At 45.5% G+C, this 23231-nt stretch overlaps 1 long non-coding RNA gene across 1 annotated transcript; it reads left to right on the top strand.

Moving 5' to 3' along the window:
• Window positions 1-26: 26 nt before the first annotated feature.
• LOC111828052 lies at window positions 27-23231 on the top strand. The gene is made up of 3 exons (XR_002831810.1): window positions 27-82; window positions 10537-10644; window positions 23171-23231. It is a non-coding gene; the product is annotated as an uncharacterized LOC111828052 (long non-coding RNA).

The raw sequence follows: 23231 nt of genomic DNA, 5'->3' as shown, positions 1-23231 counted from the left end.
TCTGCTGCGCCTGCGCGGGCATTGTCTTCGCTTCTTCCGGTCCACAGTCCCGTCCTCTCCCATTGTGTCTCTCCCTCAGCTGGTAGGATCGTTGTCGCCGCCACGCCACGTCGTTATCGCCATGATCCCTCTCTTTACACTGTTTGACAGGGTGCCCACGTTACGGTCCAGTGACGAGGGGCCAAGCCAAGTGATTTTACTCTGCACACTGCTCTATTCTCCCCCTTTCTGGAACTTTCCTTGGGGCAACTATATTATGGGGGAGATTAGGAACATTCTTGCCAGGCTCTGGAAGGAGCCTGGATTGGGAAAAGGAAGGGCGACTTGGACTCAAGTTTGCCTCTGATCTGCTCTGTGGTTTGGGGAGGACATGTTCCTTTTCTGAACCCGGGCTCAGGAGAGGATTGAACTGTTTCCATAAGTATTTCGTGAATGCCTGCTGTGATCCTAGGGCGCTGTTGGGAGGTGCGGAGCATACAGCGAGAGCAAGACAGACAAGGTGGGGCGCACAGTTTATGGACAAAAAAAAAACAAACACGATTAACTAAAATTACAAGCTGATAAACACTGAAGGGAAAATGCAGGGTGCTTTAAGAAAGAATAAGGAAGCCCACCCCCGCCCCAAGGAAGTGGCATTTAAAGTGAAATCAGAAGAATGAGAAGTTAGCCAGAAAAGAACAGTGGCGGGTAGAGGTGTGTGTTGGGGGAACCTAGGGGATCAGGAGGATAGGGACCAGCATGCATGGATTGGGGAGGGGGCAACTTGGTACAGAGCCATCCCCTACCAGGAACAGAGACACGGGAAGCCAGTGGTTGAATTACCAAATGACAAGCACTGGTTTAAACAACTTACTCCTGACAGCTGTTTAAACACTACTCCTGACAGCACTCGAAGTAGTATGTAATCTAAATCTATCGTGACGGAACTGGAGCTCAGAGAGGTTAGGTCACTTGCCAAAGTCACACTCCTGTAATGCCAGGGCTGCAGGTGAATCAGGAGGCCAGGTTTGAATCCAAAAGTCAAAAGGAAAATAAGTCATTTAAAGAAGTGAGGTTTCTGTTCGGTTACGCTATCCTTTCCCTGACATAAGAACAAGCACTTGACTGGTCTCTGGGATTTTTACGCCTAATCAATAGTTTCTTGGGATGACTGGTCGTTTTGGATGTTCTAAGAAAACAATTTACTAAATCGATCAATGGAGAGTAATACACACTTCTAAGGGTGGGATGAAGATTAAAATAGATAATGGTATATGATTTCACTTATATGTGGAATCTAAAGAACAAAATTAACGAACAAAAAAAATTGAAACAGACTCATAGATACAGAGAGCAGATTGATGGTTGTCAGAGGGGAGGGGCTGAGGGACTAGGTCAGTGATGGTGAACCTTTTGAGCTCGGCGTGTCAGCATTTTGAAAAACCCTAACTTAACTCTGGTGCCATGTCACATAAAGAAATTTTTTGATATTTGCAACCATAGTAAAACAAAGACTTATATTTTTGATATTTATTTTATATATTTAAATGCCATTTAACAAAGAAAAATCAACCAAAAAATGAGTTCGCGTGTCACCTCTGACACGCATGTCATAGGTTCGCCATCACTGGACTAGGTGAAAGAGTGAAAGGATTAAGAAGTCCACATTGGCAGTTACAAAATAATCATGGGATGTAAAGTACAGCATAGGGAATATAGTCAACAATATTGTGATAAGTATGTATGGTGTCAGGTGGGTACTGGAAATACCAGGGGGAAACACTTTGTAAAGTATATGGTTGTCTATGCTGTACACCTGGGACCAATACAAAATAATATTGAAAGTAAACTGAATATAAAAATAAAACACATGCACAAAAGAAATGTCACTAATACTTAGTACACCAAAGAGAGAGAGAGAGAGAGCCAAGAAGTGGAAACACCCCAAATGCCCATTAACTGATAAGTGGATAAATAAAATGTGACATATCCATACAATGAAATATTTTTTGATTGTAAAAAGGAATAAGGTACTGACCCACACTGCAATATGGAGGGACCTCAGTAGGAACATGCTAAGTGAAGAAAGCCAGACACAAAAGACCACATATTGAACAGTTCCATTTATATGAAATGTCTAGAATAGGCAAATCTTTAGAGATACAAAGCATATTATTGACTAACCAGGGGCTGCAGAGAGAGGGAATGAGGAGTGACTGCTAACTGATACGGGGTTCCTTTTGGGGACCAGGGAAATGTTCTGGAATTAGATAGTGGTGATGGCTATACAACCTTATAAATATACTTAAAATACCAAATCGTATGCTTTAAAGCAGTGGTTCTCAACCTTCCTAATGCCTCGACCTTTTAATACAGTTCCTCATGTTGTGGTGACCCCCAACCATAAAATTATTTTCGTTGCTACTTCATAACTGTAATTTTGCTACTGTTATGAATCATAATGTAAATATCTGATATGCAGGATGTATTTTCATTGTTACAAATTGAACATAATTAAAGCATAGTGATGAATCACAAAAACAATATGTAATTATATATGTGTTTTCCGATAGTCTTAGGCGACTCCTGTGAAAGGGTCGTTCAACTCCCAAAGGGTTCACGACCCACAGGTTGAGAACCACTGCTTTAAAGGGTGGACGATACATTATGACGATGTACGAAACATCCAAACCTGTAATGATTTTTATGAGTTTATTTGAGCCACACTGATGACCATTGCCAGGAAACAGAATCTCAACAGATTGACAAAATGCTCCAGAAAATGTCTGTGTTACCACTTACTGGTATTTTATACATCAGAATCAAAATGGAAGACATAAAGGGGTTACATAAAATTTATTGGTGATAGTGCAAGTGGGGTATCAGTGGAAGTGGGGTATCCCTTTCCTCACTGAGGGCTGGGGGTCCGGGCCTTATGATATCTCGAGAAAAAGAATTTTCTGAGACTTGCATGGGAGGATTCGTGATTTTTATTTGCATAGAATTACATCCCTGGGTTTCCAAAGTCCCATTTTCCTTAATCCAGTATAACTGGAGTTCCAGCAGAGCTAGAGGCAAAGCCAGTGTCCAGAGTATCTGTCCCATGTTGGAACTGAGACCGGTACAGCATCAGGCTAGTTGCAGTCCATTAGTCCATTCTATGTGGGGTCCAGATGGCGTGGGCCATGTGGGAGGATGCAGGAGCATGGGAGCTTGAACCAAGAGAGCCAGGAGCCAAGAGAGCAAACTCCTTTGTTTAAGAGATTAAATATGTAAAGCCCTTAACTGGGCTTGGTACATAGCAGGTGCTCAATAAGTGTTCATTTGCTTACACTGAAAAAAAAAAAAAAAGGCCTGGCACAACACTCTCCAATTACCCCTGGGCAAACCAGGAGCCAGCATCCTACAGTGAATTGTAACCTAAGTGGGAGAAGCACCCAGGACACCCGATTCCCAGGACTTCTCCTCCCATGGGTGTAGACATCATGCGTTCTGTTTTTAAGAGGCCAGTCCAAAGGGTGTTATTATTCTGTCTCCCAGCACAGCCTGGAAGGCGTCTCCCATCGTGACTCAGCACCATCCTCCTCGGAACAATGGTCTGTGGGCCCCATCACTCACTGTTGCCGACACGCTAGCCCGAGTGACTGGTGGTGTGGTATATGGAATGCTGGGGGCAGGGGCAGAAGAAGGAACTGGGTGCCTTAGAGGCCAAGAGGAGAGGCGCCTTGGGGGACTAAAGGGGAGCCCCCAGTAAGAAGAAGGACAAGGACCCTGGCCTGTGGATATCTCATACCTATGACTCTCCAGCACAGCTGCCCTTTAGAATCGGAGAGCTTTGGAAAGATCAGGATTGAGTACCCTGGGCCTACTGACTCGGAATCTTGTAGGGCATGGGGTCAGGAACCTGGACTTTCAGAAATTTCTCCCGGAAATTCTGAAGCAGCAGATGTTGGAGATCCAACCAAAATCTGAGCCAACCCGGCAGCTCCACTGCCCACATTGCACATGTTAATTCCAGGAGGCGGTCTCCACTTCACAGGGAGAGAAAAGCCTTCTGAAGCCAGGATCTCTGAAGGCAATGGGGCCAGGCCTCAGCAGGTCCTCAAGGGCAGCGGGTCTTGCTTCCAGCACAGTCAGTGCACACACATCCGTTGCCCTACGCTTCCAGGCATCATTTTCAGAGCCACAAGTCTACCAAGATCCTGAGCAGAAATATCACTATCATTTGGCTGGTGACAGACACAACACTGAGAACAGTGTACTTATTATTACCGGGGGAAAACACTGAATGGGGTTTTGAATAACCACAGAATGGCTCACACAGTGAGCAGGAATTCATTATCAAACTTGGCTCCCTCCGCTCAGACTTGCCTTGGGCACTATTGGTTTCTGAAATTTGCAGAATGGAGGACGTGCGTACAGATAGCAGGCAGCTGAGATCGGATTGGGAAAGGGAGGGAGGGCTCAGAAGCAGCTGGGCAGTGGTTGCCTAGGGAAAAAAAAAAGATGTTAGCTGGAAATGTTTAGTTACAATGGCAATCTTCAGTGGTTAAATAAAAAAAGAAAATTTACTTGTGTGACTGACGGAAGAGCTGAGAGTTACATCTGATTCAGTGTCATAAGGATTCTTTCTCAGGTCTCTGGTTCTGCTTTCCGCTATGGGCCAGGCCCTCCCAGGATGGGCAATCCCAGGAACCAGGGCTGCAACTTCGCTGGCTGGCCAAAGCTGAATTGGGAAACAGAATCTTGAATCTGATTCCAGGTTATCAGCAAAAGCAGCTAATCTTTCCAGGAAAGGATTATGCGTGCACAGAGGGGTTAACACCAGTTTATCCCAGAACCTCCCAGAGGAGATTGAAGAGTTGTCTGCCTTCTTAGAAACAAAGTTTCCTTATTGGTTTAGTTCATTTTCCCGGCTAACTGGCCTCTTGCCTCTGGTCTATGCCTCAACATTCATACCTAACTCTAATCCAGCCCCTTCCCAGCCCAGAATCCATCCATGGTCCCCAGGATGACATTTCAGCTCCTTATCCTGAAATCCAGGGACCTTTTTCATTTGGCCCTTGCCTGCTTGTCCAGCTTTGCTGCTGTCCAATCTGCCTCCTTGAATGAGCCTCCTCTTCAGGCATTATATCATATACTTTAGTCACTCTGAATTATTTGGAATCTCTGAAAAGATTGAGCCTCTTTGATGCTTTGGGATCTTTGCCTGTACTCTTGCCTCTTCCTAGAATGTCGTCCTTGCTCTGTTTAATTGAGAGTAGACTTTAATGTCACCACCTCCATGAAGCCTTCCCTCATCTCCCAACTCCTTTCCCAACTGTATTAGGATGCCCTCACTCTGTTCTCAAGGCTCTCAGTACTTCCTTTGACTATAACAACTGTTACACTATGTTGAAGGCGCTTTTGAAAAAAATGCCTGTTCTCCACTAAACTATGTGATCTCTTAAAGGGCAGAAATTTGGGCTTTTTTTCCCTTTTCTAATGCCCGTGCCTGGCACAGAGCCTGACAAGCAATTGGCATACAATAAGTGTTTATTGGATGGATAAATGGTTGTTCATTACTTTTTGGACAATTTTGAAAAGCAGAATAATAAACCTTAAAAATCAAATAACATACTGGGGGGATAAACCCAACAGTTGTTATATATATACCAGAGGCCTGGTGCACAGATTCGTGCACCAGTGATCCCTTGGCCTGGCCTGCAGGGATCAACCAGCTCTCCGACACCCCCAAGGGATGTAGTAGTGCCAAGGGGTAGGTGGCCGGAGGAGCCCGAGACCAAGCCCAGGCCAGGCACTGCGCTGTTCCCGCTCATTCCGGCCTGCTGCGCCTGCCGCTGCCACTGCTGAGTAGGCTAGCTGCCTCTCTGCTGAGGTCTCTGCGTGCCCATCCTAGGGCCATACTGGCGCGCCCATGACCGAGAAGCAGCCACAGGCTCATACCCAGTCAGTCCTAAAGCTGGTCCCAATCCCGGTCCTGGTTCAGATGGGGGAGGGGTGTGCAGGGGGAGTGTCCGAGGGGCGAGGCTGCACTTGCCAGCCATGAGCCCAGCATCTGGCGCCTGTGGGTCCGCTGAGTGGTGCTCCCGTTGTGGGAGCGCAATGACCACCATGGGGCAGCTCCTGCATTGAGCGTCTGCCTCCTGGTGGTCAGTGCATGTCATAGCTACTGGTTGACTGGTTGCTTAGGCATTTATATATATTGATGATTAAGAGTTAATATATCTATATTACAAAGAGTTAATATATCTATATTACAAACATCTTTTATAAACCAATAAGGAAAATCTTAAACACCTCAAAACAGGCTAAAAACATAAACAAAAAAGAATACGTACAAATGGCCAAGAAATATATAAATTGTCCAACGAAGCCTTAAACATAAAAAATGGCAACACTTGGTTCCAATGAGGTTGTGAAGAAAGGGGCACTTTCATCCACTGCTGGTGGAATATTCCTGAGCTCATTGTTACAATATGTTCCAAAAGTCTTTTAAAGTGCAGGCTCTGCTAATCAACTATTCCACTTCTGCAATTCTTATTTCAAGGCTTTCATCAGTAATACACATCTTCACATGCAGCTCCCATTAACTCCTCATTGTTTTCTGATTGACCACCCTGCCTTGAGGAAAAGACTGACATTAAAGTTACGGGAGCTGATAGTATCTTACCACTAATTTAGGGACAGGAGCAGAAAAGCCTCTGGTTTGGTGGTGGTTTGATTGTTGGCTACCAGCCTGTGGAAAGCCTTTCTGGGGTTGCTGTGATCAAGTTGGTCATGATTTGTATAGGGTCCTCAAGTTTATCACCTGCTGGGCCAGTTGGAAAATGCTCAGCAGTTACTAGAAAGATCAGTTTGGGAAGGGAATTCTGGCTTGGCAGCTGGAAAGGGGATGTATTTACTGAACACCTTCTGTTTGCCAAGAAGTTACTGCTATGGCCCTAGCTGGTTTGGCTCAGAGGATAGAGCGTCCACCTGCCGACTGAAGGGTCCTGGGTTTGATTACGGTCAAAGGCATATGCCCCCAGTGGGAAGCAGCCTACCAATGATTCTGTCTCATCATTGATGTTTCTCTCTCTCTCTCTCTCCCCCTTCCTTCCTGTCTGAAATCAATAAAAATATGTTTATTTTTTAAAGTTACTGATATGACCTCAGTTAATCTCTTGTTGGGCAGCCACGATTATAACCGATGGAAAAAGATAGAGCGTAACCAGGAAAACTCGGATGTGATGCAGGTGTACTTCACTCCAAAGCCCAAGAAAATTGTCACTGAAGCATAGCAGACTCTGCTTTGAGAACTCAGCACTTGGACACGCTGTTGGTTGTTTAAGTAAAGGAGATTGAGCATAGCTATTCTGGTGGCTCTTCATTAACTTGCATTGAGTGAAGTAATTAGACAACGCCCACGTTCAGTTGCCTCACATCTTTCCCCAGGTACATAATAATAACCTATCATTCAAATGGGAGGAAAATAATCTGATTCTGAGCAGGACAGAGTGAAACAGGCTACAGGATGGATTCTCCCTCGGTGCAATTTCCTCTAGGCAAATTCTCAATCAGGGTGCCTGCACACCTTGTGATAATTGATTGGGGACAGACTGCCCTGTTCTGGCAGCTTGAAAGTTCCTCTGAAATGATTCCTTTTTGCACATTCTGTAAAATAAACACAAGCTCCATTGCATTTGCATTCGTGACAGAAGGAAATAATGATTGTTTGGCTGATGCCTCCACGCCTCCCCCAGAGCCACATGCACTGGATGTTCATGCCTTAGAGGAGCCCTGAAATGTGTGTAGAGAACCTGGACTGGGATCTGGGACTGGGGTCAAGCAGCAAAGATGAGCCCTGGCCAGTGTGTTCAGTGCGTCCTAACAGAGCGTCGGCCCTTGGAATAAAGGGTCTCAGGTTTGATTCCCGATCAAGGGCACATACCTCGGTTGCAGGCTCAATCCCTGACCCTGGTCAGGACACATGTGGGAGGCAACCAGTCAATGTGTCTCTCTCACATCAGTGTTTCTCTGTTTCTCTCTCTCTCCTTCCCTCCTGCCCCTTTCCACTCTCTCTCTCAAAATCAATGGAAAAATATATCCTAGGGTGAGGATTTTAAAAAAAGGTTAACTGACTTGTGGTTAGTCCAATATTTATTCAGTGGTTCTCAGCCTTGTGTGAGAAGATGCCTTTGAATACTGGAGTTTGGAACAGGCCACTTGAAAGGATTAAAATACTTAAAATGATCAGATAAAGTAATTATGGTAGATGGCTGCCAGGGTGGGAGAAGATCTTAGAGCAGGGTTCTCAACCTTGGCTTCACATTAGAATCACCTGGGAATCTTTTTAAAATCCTGATTTCTGGGCCTCATCCTCCCGAAATTCTGTTTCTTTGTTATGGGGGTGGGGGCCCAACATTAGTAACAAAGAACCAAACTTCCCGAGGATGAGGCCCAGAAATCAGGATTTTAAAAAGATTCCCAGGTGATTCTAATGTGCAGCCAAGGTTGAGAACCACTGTCTTAGAGCATCATTAAAGGAAATATCACACTATTTCCCGAATGAACCACCCATACAACTATGCCCCTACCAAGTAAGCTTCAGTGCTCTGACCATGCCCCTTAGATATTCTTCTATTCCTGAGCTGTCCAATACAGTAGCCGCTGGCTACATGTGGCTACTGAGCACTTGATATGTGGCCATTCTGAATTGAGAGGTGCTGTAATTGTAAATTACACACAGGATTTTGAAAATTTAATCTGAAAGAAAGAATGTAAAATTTCTCAAAAATTACTATTTTTTTTCTATTGATTACATGTTGAAATAACATTATGGCTATATTGGGTTAAATAAAATATATTATTAAAATTCATTTCACTTGTTTCTACATATTTTAATATAATTAGAACATGTAAAGTTACATGTGTAGTTCACATTATATTTCTACTGGACCAAGCTGCTCTGGAGACCAACTTCTCCCACGTTCCAGAAAATACTCAGCACCTCATTGGAGCTGGCTTGATGGTGCCCTTTGCTTCTCACCTCCTAACAGGGAAACACAAGAGACGTGGGTTCTGAAGACCTTGCTTGATTCAAGACAGACCCTGACCGAGGAGAAGGGGTGCCTTCGTACACTGCCTAAGAGGCATAGCCGCGAATCAATCATGTAAACCCAGATACAGCTCATTCCGGCCCCTCTCCGGTTCTCCATGATGCTTTTTTTTTTTTTCCAATTTAGGAGAATCTGTATTGTTTCCGATTTTCCCCACAGAATGAAAGCTTAATCAGTATGTTTTATGCCACAACATTCAGATTTCCATGAAGGGAGTGCAGGAGGAGTTGTGGCCTGCTCTGCCCTGCGTCTCCTAACCACTCCACGCTCCATCCAGCAGACAGTCTGCAGCATCTTTTCTCGGTCCTAACACAATTGTTTTACATAGTGATTAAGGCTTTGCTCTGCGTGTAGACAGTCCAGTGGTTGAGAAATGCTGACTTCATCGGGACAGGAAAGCACAGAGATCCCTCTCCCACAACCTCCCGTGTTACAGCACCAGGGTTCTAAGCAGTGAGCTTAGCACCCCTTCATTCAGCGACCACCAGGCCAGGAAGGGACCTCAGAAGCTGTTGGGGCTGGCCCCCACCCCATGCAAGGGTCTCCTTTGCACAATTCTTCATAGCAGCCATCTGGCCTCTGCTGACCCCTCCCCCTTTGTAATAGGAACCCCCCTCCCACTCCAAGAACCCAGATGGCTGGGCTTGTTTTGTTTTAATAGCTCTGACTGTATAAAGTTGATGCCTATAATTAAAAAAATGTAGTGACATGTCACTCTGAGGTAACCTAAATGAGATCTAGAATTCAAAGAGACGTCCCTCCGCCCACAAGGATGAGTTTGAATGCAGGCTCAGATATTATGTTTTTGGTAATGCCTCATAACCAGTTTCAGCATCAGTTGCCTCATCTAAAAACAGGAGTGAGAAGATTGCTACGAAGACACGAGAGAGGAGAAAAGGCTCCCTAGATGCTAAGGGCTGCGTGCATGCATGTCAGTCCATTGGTCTGATTCTGAGCGTCTTTCTTTCTTCTTTCTTTCTTTCTTTCTTTCTTTCTTTCTTTCTTTCTTTCTTTCTTTCTTTCTTTCTTTCTTCCTTCCTTCCTTCCTTCCTCCTTCTTCCTTCCTTCCTTCCTTCCTTCCTTCCTTCCTTCCTTCCTTCTTCCTTAGATCTTTATTGTTTAAAGTATTACATATGTCTCTTTTTTTCCCCATTGACCTCTCCCCGGCCCCTCCCACCCCCCAGCACATGCCCTCACCACCCTAGTGTCTGTGTCCATTATGCTCATATGCATGCATACATGTCGTTCGGTTGATCCCTTACGCGCCCTCCCCCACGCCACCCCCGCCTTCCCTCTGAGGTTTGATGGGTCTGTTCAAGAGCACCTATTTCTTTAAGACGGGCAGGGGCTGCCTTCCACGTGCCCAGCAAGCTCTCACTTCACAAAGATGCATTGGCAATTACTGAGCCCTGAGCGTCCTAGGCATTTACAAATCGATTTGTTCCCACGTTTCTAGGTATAGAAGATAAGCAGCTGAGTAACGATCCATGGGTGAGGACTGGGAGTCCAGGATGGGCTTTGCATCTGGAGCAGGAGCTGTGGAACGAGGAGGTGACTCAGAATCGTGAGTGTGCATGCTGTCCACAGGCTTCAAATAAATAGCAAATACTTAGGGAGTGGGGCAGAGGGAGCACCCAACTTGCAGTAAAACAGACATTGATGTGAATTCCAGTTCTTCCACTTACCAGCTGTGTGGCCTTGGAGAAGTCACATTCCTCTCTCAGACTCTCTTTCATCTATAAAATGGGAATCATAATACCTACTTTGCAGTAGAAAGTGTGTAGCATCTGGAGCCAGACTGGGATGTATTAGCTGTACGACCTTTGCACACTTGTTTGGAACAGATTTGTGGCGGTATGGTTGACATAATGTAAACGGCACATGTCTAAAGTGTACAATGTTGTGTGTAGGTATGTGTGAAACCATCACCACAAGCAAGGTAATGAACTCATCCATCACGTCTAAAAGTTTCTCCTGCCCCTCCCGCCCCTCCCAGTTACCCTCATCCCCAGGAATCCCCTGACCTGCTTCATGTCAGACCAGATTAGCTTGTTTTCTTGGTTTGGTTTTGGATCGTTTCTATCGCTGTGCCATCAAGCTCACCAATCTTCTCCGATGTCTAACAGGCCATGAATCTCATCTGATGTATTTTATGTGTGTGTCTGACATTGTAGTTTTCATCCCTACAACTTCAGTTTGGGTGTTTTTAAAAGTATCTTCCTAGTATCTATTGAATATGTCTGTTTGTCCTCTACTTTCTAAAACACAAGGAATAAAGTTGCAAAGACTGTCTCAATGCCCATATCTACCAGTTGTATCATCTAGGTCACTTCTGGATCAGGTTTGATTAATTTTCCTCTTCATTTTTTCAGCTTTTGCATGCCTAGTTATTTTTTAGTAGATGCCAGACATTGTCAATTTTGCCATGTTGTGTGCTGGGCATTGTTGTATTAAACAAACCAACAAATAAGTAAATTTGAATAGGGACCATTGTGGTTTAGTACACATATAACCAGAAATAAGAAATTGCACATCACTTTAACTTTGTACACATTTAGTTCATCCATTTTGTCTGGCCAGGTCCTAGTTAGATATTTTTAAAATATAGTTTTGAGCTGTTTTTCTGGGATGTGGTTCAGTTACTCGGAAGCAGTTCGATCCTTCCAAGGCTGTCTTTTAAGTTCTGTTAGGCACAACCAGAGCAGCATTTAGTCTAGTTAATTTTCTCCACTAATGAGGCAATGCCTTCTTGGTCCTTTAAATGATGCGCCACAAATTATGAGAGTTTTCCATGCTGGCTGTTTAGAGCAGGCACCATTCCTTCCCAGTCTTGCGTGAACTCTCAGCAGTGTTCCTTCTGATTCTCTCGGGTGGCTTTCCCCCCTGGCTCTTGGCAGTTTCCTCACCTATGTGCACTGGTCGGTAACTGGATTCTGGTGAGTGACCCTCAGTGGAGCTCCAGAGTTCTCTCCCTGGACTTCTGCCCTACAAACTCTACCCACCTGGCTTCCTTGGACTCCCAGTTCCGCTTCCTCAGCTCCAGGAGTGTGCTGGCTTCTGCCTGGACTCCCCCATCTGCCCTGTGGACGGAAAACTTTCTCCGGGCAGTAAGCTGGAGCATGGCCGAGACTCACCTCACTGCTTTCCCGGCTCTCAGGGATCCCTGTCCTTTGTTGACTGTTATCCAATATCTAGAGAGCTGTTGTTTGTTTGTTTTTCATTTGTTTCAGCAAGGAGAGTACATCTGATCCCTGTTTCTCCAGTTTGGCCGGAAGCAGAAGCCAGGAAAGTTATTTAAATTCTTTACAACTCAATTTCCTCACCTATAAAATGAGAATAATAGTAGTACTCAGAGAGCTGTTGCAAGGGTTAAATGCATTAATATTTGTATCTAATACACAGTAATTGTTCAATGTGCAAAAGTTACTGTCATTGTTATTGTTATTATCATTATTATTATCATCCAGGTCTATGGATTGATTTCTGAGATCTCTGAAACTCCTGAATTCTCAGTCCTGAGCACAGTGCCTGACACTTCATTGGTATTTAATATTTGGACCTTTACCCCTCCACCCCAGACCCTTCCAGCAGATAACCCTCATCCTCTTCCTTCGGTACAAGCTAAGAATGACCTTTGAGATCATTGGCAGCCATAATTTCTATGCCTCAGACATCTAATTGATATTCTCATCGAGCAAATTAGCATTTGCAGCAAACATATCTCAATCTAGATTTATTATGCTCCCTAAATTAATGTAACAAGAATATTCTGAGGAGCAAACCAGAGTTAAATTCAGATGAGTCTTGAGGTCAGTCTCAGAGTTAGCTAGAGGAATTCAGGGTGGGAAGGAAAGAGCTTATTCCAATCCCTCCCAGGCTAACCCTATGGGCAGATGGGATAGAGAACTCAGCTCTTTAAAAAAGGGAAGAAATATATTTGGGGTATGCACTTGAAAAGAAGGAAACAGTGGCCCTAGCTCCTTTACCCGCAACTCCTGGCCTTTAGACATCTTCCCTCAGTGTTGCTGTGGTTGGCATCAGATGTGATGGTCATCCCTCTTCAAGGACCAGACATCGGATGGGGTCCTCCTGGAGGCCTGGGAAAGCAGCTGTTTGAGGCAGGTCACAATGTGTCACGTGAGCATGTAGGATGTGAGCCATGGCAGCCTCACACAAAGTCCACATTTCAGTCTTCTTCTATGACCCATCCCTGCCTACCTGCTTCAGTCATCAGAAGTAGAGTTTGACCCTAGCTGATTTGGCTCAGTGGACAGAGCCCTTGACGGGGGGAGCCCTTGACCGGGAATTGAGCCAGGGACCCTTCAGTCCACGGACTGATGCTCTATCCACTGAGCCAAATCAACTAGGGCCAGACTCTACTTCTGATGACTGAAGCAGGTAGGCATCACCTCACCTGGGAAGCCTTCCATGAACCCTCAGGCTGTGCTTGTTGTCAATCATTGAGGAGCTCTGAAAAAGTTCTGGATGGAGAGAAAGTTCTGGAAGGTGGGGCGAGGGGAAGTGGGAGAATATGTACATGTGGTCAGATTTGCATGCCCACTTGCTCTTACTTCTTTGGCTTGAATGGAGCTGGGAGGGGAAGGAAGAAGCCTTTGGGGGAATTTTAAATGTTATTAATTTTCGTTTCGGTCCTCCCTTTATAATAACTCCTAAAGACTAAAATCTGCAGTCAGAGTTGAATGCCTGCCTCAGAAATACATCCATTTTAGTGGGCTGTTTTCCACTTTTCAGTTACACTTCAGGAGTTCAAATCAACACGGGGCAAAATAGAAGCAATTAGACAGGCCCCGGTAGAAACCAGGAACATCTAATTAAATCCTTATATTTGCAAGTCTAGCTCTCAAGGGAGGAAAAAACACTGATGAGTTTGATATTTATGGAGCTCATTCTTTCATTCAACCATGCATTCACTCATTTATTCACTCCCTCCCTCTGCACTGACAAGATGCTCTTGGTTACAAGTAAAAGAAACACAACTCAAGCTGTCTTAAGTCAGAGAAACAAAATTCATTGGCACATGTTCCTTGGAAAAGTCCAAGAGTCCTACTGCCTTCCCACACTGGGGGCTTAAATTGTGCCCCCCAAGTCTCTGTCTTCCTTCTCCTTTCCTTCTTTCCTCCTATTTTTCTCTTTTTCTTTTTCTCTTCTCCCACCTCTCATCTTCCATCCTTCAGTCAGGCTCTCTCCTTGTGGCAAGTAAAGAGCCTCCAGCAGCCTTAAATAAACATCCTAGCAACTTAGCAACCCAGGGAAGAGAGATTGTTTACTACTGGCAGGAACCCAAAAAGCCGCTCCCCTCTCCCCTCCCCGGAGAACTCTGATCTGGCTTGTGTTACTTGTCCATGCCTGAAACCAATTTCTGAGGCCAGAAGTTTGGAATAGTCTGATTAGCTAGGCGGGGGACACGTGGCAAGGGTGGAGAATGTGAGGGGTCAAGTTCAGCCCACCTAATCACAGGGAATGTGTACACTGTACAGGATACGGAAGAGACATAACTGACAGATTTCACCATCTCACCCGTCCCTTCATCCCTCCCTCCCTCCCTCTCTCCTTCCCTCCACCCATCCATTCATTTATCCATCGATCTATCCATCCATCCATCCACCCATCTATCCATTCTTCTCGCCATTCATTTGTCCATCTAACAAGCATTCTTTAAGAGCTTTTTCGATGCTTGGCACTGTACAGGCACTTAGGTATAGCTTTTCTACCACGGAGCTAAAGGGCAGGATCAGGGCTTAGCACAAAGCTTGGCCCAAAGTAGGTGCTGGCTAAGTATTTGAATGAATCAATAGAAGATTCTGAGTCGTACGCCTGGGTCACTAGGACAATGATGATGACCCTGATGGAAAATGAGTGTGTGAACAGGAAGGGTGGTTCTGGGTAAACGGGCTGTGCTGGGCTGAATGCTTGACTCTCTCATGTCGCCCCCCACGACTGAATGGTACACCACCTCTCCCCTGGCAGCAGGAGAGCCAGGCACTGCCAGGCTAGGAGTTTGGGGACTGAGGTAATTGTGCTGAGCCAGCCAATGGATACTTTGGGATGAGTCAGCAGGGAGATGTGATGGGATTTAAACAGTGATACAATATGGCAGGCTGCTTTCGGGAGCCCTGGTTAACGAGCAGGATGGAGGGGTTGGGAATGCAAGAGCCCACCAGCCAGGGCACTAATAAGCCAGGAGCTCTGTCCCTTGTTCCTCGTTCCCTTTCTCTCTCTCTCAGGGGATGCTCCCAGGAAGGGGACATTCTGCCCTGCTCTCTTCTTGGCTGGTCTGTCCATCAGTTTGGATCGTGGCAGCGGGCATTCTGTGTATCCACCAGTGATGGGAAATTCCCTGCAAGGGAGAGATGGACTTTGCTATAAGAACACCCCCCATTACACTTGCTACCGCTGGCTGGCCCTCCTCCTCTTCCCTGGGGAAACTTGACCCAGGTCAGCTGAGTGAGTGCTGTGTACTGGAACCTGGTCTGTGTGCACAACAAGGAATAAAACATTGCCTCTGGTCTCTGAGAGCTCAGTGGGTGAGACCCACAGGGTTCTGGGCCCTCTGGGTGGAGCCCTGGGGCAGGGATTAGCTTTCCCCAGTGCTCCAATGATTGGCCTCAACTGCCTTGTTACTCAAAGCTGCCCGAGGCTGCTGCTTTGAGGAGAGTCACAGCATATGGGAAATTAAATGCACGTTTCAAAATAACCGGCTATATACAGTCAAGTGCTGCAGACAGCCATGGATTTGCATACTGTAAAGGCAAAGAGACTTGTTCTTAATTAACTTATCTTACAGGGTGTTTTTTTTTTTTTAAGTTTTCATTGATTTTTTTTTTTTTTTTGAGAGAGAGGAAGGGAGAGGGATAGTGAGATAGAAACATCAATGAAGAGGAACATCATCGGCTGCCTCCTGCACACCTCCTACTGGGGATTGAGCCTGCAACTGGGCCTGTGCCCTGACCACCCTGACCAGAAATGGAACCCTGACCTCTTGGTTCCTGGGTTGATGCTCAACCGCTGAGCCACAACCGCTGGGCTCTCTTACAGTGTTTGGATTTGAGGTTTAGCACAAGCCCAGCTGCAGGGGTTCAGCTCTTGTCAGCACAGAGCTTCTGCATAGAGTAGGGCATGAGGCCAGGGTGCTCCGAAGCAGCCAGGCAGAGGAACTACGAAGCCAGCAGAGGGATTTCAGTCTTGGATCCCCCTTCCCCGTCCCGCCCCCCCCCCCGCCCCCCCAACACACACACACATTCTCCTATAGTGGATTGAATAGTGTTTCCCAAAATCCATGTTTCCCTGGAACTTCAGGAGCTAAACTTCTTTGGAATAGTCTTTGCAGCTGTAATTCGTTAAAGATCTAGAGATGAATCATCCCGGGCTTAGGGTGAACCCTGGAAGAAGAGGAAAGGACACCCTCAGGGACTAAGGGAAGGAGCCATGTGAAGACTGGGGTAGAGACTGGAGTGAGGCAGTTAGAAGTCAAGGAACCCCAGGGACTACTGCAGACACCAGAGGCTGGGAGAGGCAGGAAGGATTCTTCCCTGGAACCTCCAGGGAGAGCATTCTCTTACCGACACCGTGATTTTGGACTTCCAGCCCCCGGAACGGTAACAGAACATATATCTGCTGTGTCAAGTTCCCAAATTGGTGGTAATTTGTGACGGCAGCCCTAGGAAACCAACAGAACCCAAGGCCTCTTAGAAGAGGGCTTCAAATGAAGTCCCAAACCAAGGACCAGGCGAGTTAGAGTCATAGAAACTGAACCGGACATTGGTGCAGGACCAGGGCTGTTGCTGTGGCAACAGGAGTGAGGAAGACTCACTGTGAGGTGCCAGCACCAGCACCCACCCCCCAGGCCTGTGTGGTCCCTCCTCTAAGCGGCTAGGCTCTGACACCCCCAATCCCTTCCCTTCGCTCCCCCAGAATGAGGGGTGGTCGTTGCTCCCGCAGGACTCTCTCTGCATTACTTCACTGTTCCCTTGGCCCTGTCTAAGGACTCATTAAAACACTTCCCTGTATTAAAGTTTCTCTGTTAAAACAAAACAGAACAGCTCCCTGACCCTGGTGTCCCAGATGGGAGCTCCCCTGTTAGCCTGGATGGTGCACCAATGATGTGGGCAGAGTCCTGGCCACCCTGCAGTGGAACACGGGCAGAGCTAGAAACCAACCTTTGTGCTGTCACTCTTTGATGTGGCGCAGGTTAGCCTGTCTCAACTAATACATTGACCTCCAGCTGGGCCATGAGGAGAGGATTGTCTCGCTGTGCCATGGGCAGAGAGCTGCACCCAGAGAGCTACACACACTGGCAATTTGACAAACACCCAAAGTCTGGGCAGATAATGCTGGGCTGAAATTGGGTAAAAGAGAAAAGCCTGGGGTTTTATTTTTATTATGTGAAGTTTATAAATCAACAAGGAAAAGACAAACACTCCTGTAGAAAAATGGCCTCAGGTACAGACAGGAAAATGCTCAATTTTCCCAGTAATCAAAAAACAAACATTAAAGAATATAATACCATTGTGAAGAGTTGCATGGTGTCCCCTACTACTCTGAACAAAAGGGGGTATGTTGAAGTACTTGTCCCCAGTATTTCCGAACATGATCTTATTTGGAAACTAGAGGCCCAGTGCACGAATGTGTGCATGGGGGCGGTCCCTCAGCGTGGCCTGTGGAGATTGGGCCCCAGCTCCCTCCCCCAGCCTTGCAGCCCCGCAGCCCCGCTCGCACCTGCGCTGCCCACTCACCTGCTCCACCATCCCACCACAGTCCCACTCTAGTTGGGGCCCATTGCCGTCCTCTGCCAGCACCGCGTTGCCGATGCCTGCCATGTTCCACGCCGCTCCCTGGTGGTCAGCACACATCATAGTGAGCGGTCGAACTCCCAGTCAAACGACTGCCTGAGGGGACAATTTGCATATTAGACTCTTATTATATAGGATAGGGTCACTGCAGGTGTAGTTAGTTAAGATGAGGTCATTCTGGAGTAGCATGGGTCCCTAATCTAATATAGCTGGTATCCTTATGATAAGATGGCCATGTAAAGACAGAGACATAGGGAGAAAGACTGTGACGATGAGGGCAGAGGTTGGAGTTATGCAGTGCAAGGCCAGGAACACCAAAGACGGCTAGCAAATCACCAGGAGCTAGACAGGGGAGGAAGGGTTTCCCTACAGATATCAGAGGGAGTGTGGTCCCGCTGACACCTTGATTTTGGCCATTAGCCTCCAGAACTGTGAAACAATACATTTCCATTATTTTCAGCCACACAGTTTGTGGATGTGTTGTTGTTTTGTTGTACGAACAGCCCTAGGAAACTAATAAACCATTTTTTACTTTTGACATTGGAAAAGAATAAAAATAATAAATTACCCAGGCTTTAGTAGAATGTTCATGAGGCACTCTTATACACTGCTGATGGAAGGCTATACTTGTACAGATTTTTGTTGGGTGAATTGGCAAAAAATGTCGATAACAGCCTTCAAAAAGTAATATAACTTTTGTGATAGAAGGTGACTTGGTTTAGGGTGGTGAACACACAATACAGTGTACAGATTATGTGTCATGGAGTTGTGCACCTAGAACCTGTATAATTTTGTTAACCAGTGTCACCCCAATAAATTCAATAAAGAAGGAAAAAACAACAGAAATAAAAACATGTTAAATCTCTGGTAAAAAGGAGTACCTAAATCATGAACTCATAGAATGTAATAAATATTTGTCTTATTTTCACTCATGGTATTTTTCTTATTTGTCTTATTTTCACTTCATGGTATTTTTCTACCATGGACAGATTTTTTATGGAAGTCTTTATTCCTTAGATTATTTTATTTCATTTTCTCTGTAACTTTTTCTGGACATTTCTATTTCTGTTTCTTTGACATAGAGCAACTAACATTAGACACAGTGTCTTAAGTATATTTGTTATGGATTTGAATTAGACAATGTTAATGCTTTGTACTTTTAAAAATACATTTCTTGTATTTTTAAGACCAAGAAAAAGAATATACCTTTTGTTCCAGCAGTTATATTCCTATAGTTTTTTTTCTGATAATAGGGAAAGTTAAAAATAATCTGTGTACAATAATAAAGGGTTGCTTATATAAATTGACATATTATATGCAGTCATTAAGAGTGATAATGTAGCCTGGCTGGTGTGGCTCAGTGGTTGAGCGCTGACCTCTGAACCAGGAGGTCACGGTTTGATTCCCGGTCAGGGCACATGCCCAGGGCTCAATCCCCAGTAGGGGGCATGCAGGAAGCAGCCAGTTGATGATGTTTCTTTCTATATATCCCTCTCCCTTCCTCTCTCTGTAAAAATCAATAAAAACAATTTTAAAAGGGTGATAATGCAGATTTATATGTATTGCTATAGAATGATAGAGAAATTTAAGTGATGAAGTACATATATAGGATGACCCTGTCTGTTGTAGGGAAAGATACAGATATTTACACCCATACATATGCAAAGAAAAATGTCTCCAGGATTTGATAAAGTACTTGGAAATTGGTAGATACCCAATAAAACATTTACCAAATAAATTAATAAATAATTAAGTTAATAAAAGTTATAAACCAAAATGCTAACATTAGTTTCCAGAAGGTGGTAAAATTCTGGGTGAGCTTTTTGAAACATGTGTTTCAGTTGTTTTGGAATTATATCTATTTTCTAATTTTTATACAGTAAGCATTTGTTATATCTATAATAAGAAAAAAGAAAGAAAGAAATACTTGTGTTTTTTGCCCTAGCCAGTTTGACTCAGTGGATAGAGCGTCGGCCTGTGTACTGAAGGGTCCCAGGTTTAATTCTGGTCAAGGGCATATACCTCGGTTGCAGGCTCCATCCCTGGCCCTGGTCGCAGTGCATGCGGGAGGCAACCAATCTATGTGTCTCTCTCACATCAATGTTTCTCTCTCTCTATCTCTCCCTCTCCTTTCCACTCTCTCTAAAAATCAGTGGAAAAATATCCTTGGGTGAGGATTAACAACAACAACAACAAAAACAAAACTTGTGTTTTTGTTTTAATTCTGCCATCAACTTATTTTCTGATGTGGGACTCCCCAACTCCCACCTCCACAGCAAGGAGTCGGGGTTTGGTTAGGCGACCTCCAGGCCCTTCCCCAGTGGCCTGGTGGGGGGTGGGAGTATGGAAGTCTCTAGAGCAGAGGGAACGGCCATGAAATGGAACCGGCAACAGAAAGATTCCCCAGGAGCCCAAGGAGAGCGTGTGGGTGAGGGAGCCACTGGCCATAAATCCTGCTGAGGCCTCAGAGGCCAGCTGGAGGCACAGCCAGAGCTGCCCAAACACTGTGGGCTTAACTGGGCCCGAGTCCTGGTTTGTAGAAAGCCAGCCAAGAAATAAAGCAAACAGCCATAGCAAACAAGGCAGGAGAAGCTACATGAACAGATGTTAGCTTAGAAAGCCCCACAAGGCTGACGCTTGAGGGCTGTAAAACTCGGAGGCCTAAAAAGGAGACATATGTAATTCTCTTTGTAATACTTTAAGCAATAAAACAAAATTAAAAACAAACAAACAAACAAAAACTCGGAGGCCTAGTACAGCTACTCTGGAAAGCAGTCCAGCAGCTCTTCGAAAGGTTAAACATAGAGTTACCCCACCACCCAGGAGCTCTGCTCCTAAGAGATACGAAAACATGTGTCCACACAAAAACCTGCACATGAGTGTTCAAAGCAGCATTATTCACAACAACCCAAAGCTAGAAACATCTCAGATACACATCCACTGGTACATGGATACACAAACGGTAGTACATCCATACAGTGGAATATTATTCAGCCGTAAAAAGGAATAGATTACTAATACATGCTATAACATGGAGGAAACTTGAAAATATCATGCTCAGGGAAGGAAGCCATTCACACAAGGCCAAATATTGTATGCTTCCATTTAAGTGAAATGTCCAAAATAAGCAACTCTCTAGAGACAGAAAGTAGATTGGTGGTTGCCTGCGACTCCAGGGGATAGTGGATCCGAGGGTGGGTGGTTAAAGGGTATGGATTTCTTTTGGGGGTGATTGAATATGTTCTAAAATTGATTGTGGTGATGATTTCACAGTTCTGTGAATACATGGGAAAACACTGAATGGTTAACTTTAAGTGAATTGTCTGGTAGATGGATAATACTTCAATAAAGCTGTTATAAAAAAAAATAAAAAGAATAAAGCCTCTAAGGCAGGCTTTCCCTAACCCATGTTTTCAGTTTATCCTGCAGGCAAGTATGAAGATAGCTCCCATTTATTAGGGACATCCATTATACCAAGCAAGGGCATTAACCATGGCACGGAGCTGGAGGACCAGAGACAGGTGGTCTAGTCACTCCTTGCACCCCAGCCAACAGCCAGTGAACCAGCAGATATGTGAGTGAAGCCATCGTAGATGATCCAGCTGCCCACAGACCCTCCACGTGACCATCCTATATAATAAAAGGGTAATATGCAAATAGACCGAATGACAAAATGACAAGAACGTCTGTGGCCCTTTGCCCTGGCTGGCCCCGCCCTCAATCACCCCCGCCCTCAACCGCCCCCCCCACCCCAGCCGGCCTGCCCCCGATGGCCCCCATCAGGGGCGGGCCAGCTGGACCCCACCAGTGCACAAATTCGTGCACTGAGCCTCTAGTTCCTATATAAAAGAGCCCAGCAGAGGCCAGTCAGGCTGGGCCAGACCAGAAGATCTGCCCAGCTGACCCACAGAAGTGTGAGCTAAGTAAGTGATTGATTGATGTTGAAGGCACTGAGTTTTGAGGTGGTTTGTTATGCAGCAGAAACTAACTGGCACACTTTGGGTATAAATGTGTCGTGGCTCCTCCAGGGAATATTTTAAGCTATAGAAATGCTGGGTCATACGTTTGGCATGTCTCTAAGTCTGCTAGATATTGCCAAGTAGTTCCCCACAGGGGTTCTGCCAATTTACACTCCCACCAGCCCTGTGGGCAGGTTCCTCTTGCACCACAATCTTGCCAATACTTGGTAATGTCAGATATTTTCATGTTTGCCTATCTGATAGGTGCGAAATGGTATCTTGGTTTAATCTGTAATTCCCTGAGCACAAGCCAGGCAGCTTATCTTTTCTGAAGTTTATGGTTGAATGGAGTTTCTGCAAAGAAACAACGACCTTGATCAGGCTTTCCATTTCTCCATCTTTGTGTGGCCAACTCCCTCTCATTCTTTAAGATGCACGAAGAAGTTGGGCTTTCATCCCAGAGTGCCCTCTCCCGCTCTTGTCACCTGCCTGCTCCTTTAAGAAGCAGCTCAGGCACTAACTCCTTCAGCCAGCCTTTCCTGACTTCCAACCCCCACATTGGGCCAGGGGCCCCCTCTGCCCCCTTCACCTTCCTCTATCTGATCACCCTTGGCCACGGTCAGGCCTTTCTGGCCCATCACCTGTAAGGGAAGAGGAATGACCTTGGCTTTTCCCGACAAGCAAGAACAGTGGCACAACCTCCACGTGCCCAGCAGAGGCCCCCACAGTCTTCCCGGGCCACTCTGCCCAGCCTCCTCACAGTTCAGTAAAAACTCCTCATTTCCTCCAGCTCCAGCGTCAGAACAATGTGATCCTGAGATGTAGCTGCAATACCTTTTTGCTACTGTGGCTTTTAATTAGGCATAAAAAAGCCCTGGAGGTCATAGTGCTCCCTTGTAATGTGGTGTTCCGAAAATCACTGCCATCTGATTAAATGAGAGAAGGGCCATTCAACTGATTCGTTAGGCATATTTCAGTGGTGTTGGGTGGCATCATGACCATCGTGACTGTTGTTGTTATTTACAGAGCAAGGAGGGGACGCACGTTCTCTAAGGATATTGATGGGACGAACTAGTCGTCATGAAATGGCTAGAATAGGAGAGGCTGCGAAATCATGCCGGGAATTGGGACACAGGACACCGATCAGAGGTGGAGGAAGAAGTATCTAACATCCCCCCCCCCAAACTCATAGATTACATTCTTACCCCTAGTAACCTCAGAATGTAACCATATTTGGAGATAAGGTCTTTAAAGAGTTAAGTAAGTTAACATAATATCTTTAGAGTGAGCCCTAATCCAATATGATTTTTGTCCTCATAAGAAAAGGAAATTCGCATACAGAGACATGCATACAGAGATGGGAGAAAAACCAGGTGAAGACA

Source organism: Myotis lucifugus, unplaced genomic scaffold, assembly GCF_000147115.1.
Source record: "Myotis lucifugus unplaced genomic scaffold, Myoluc2.0 scaffold_273, whole genome shotgun sequence".
Classification (NCBI taxonomy): domain Eukaryota; kingdom Metazoa; phylum Chordata; class Mammalia; order Chiroptera; family Vespertilionidae; genus Myotis; species Myotis lucifugus.
The sequence above is the reverse complement of the archived record's forward strand: the minus strand, read 5'-3'. Positions and strand labels throughout refer to the sequence as shown.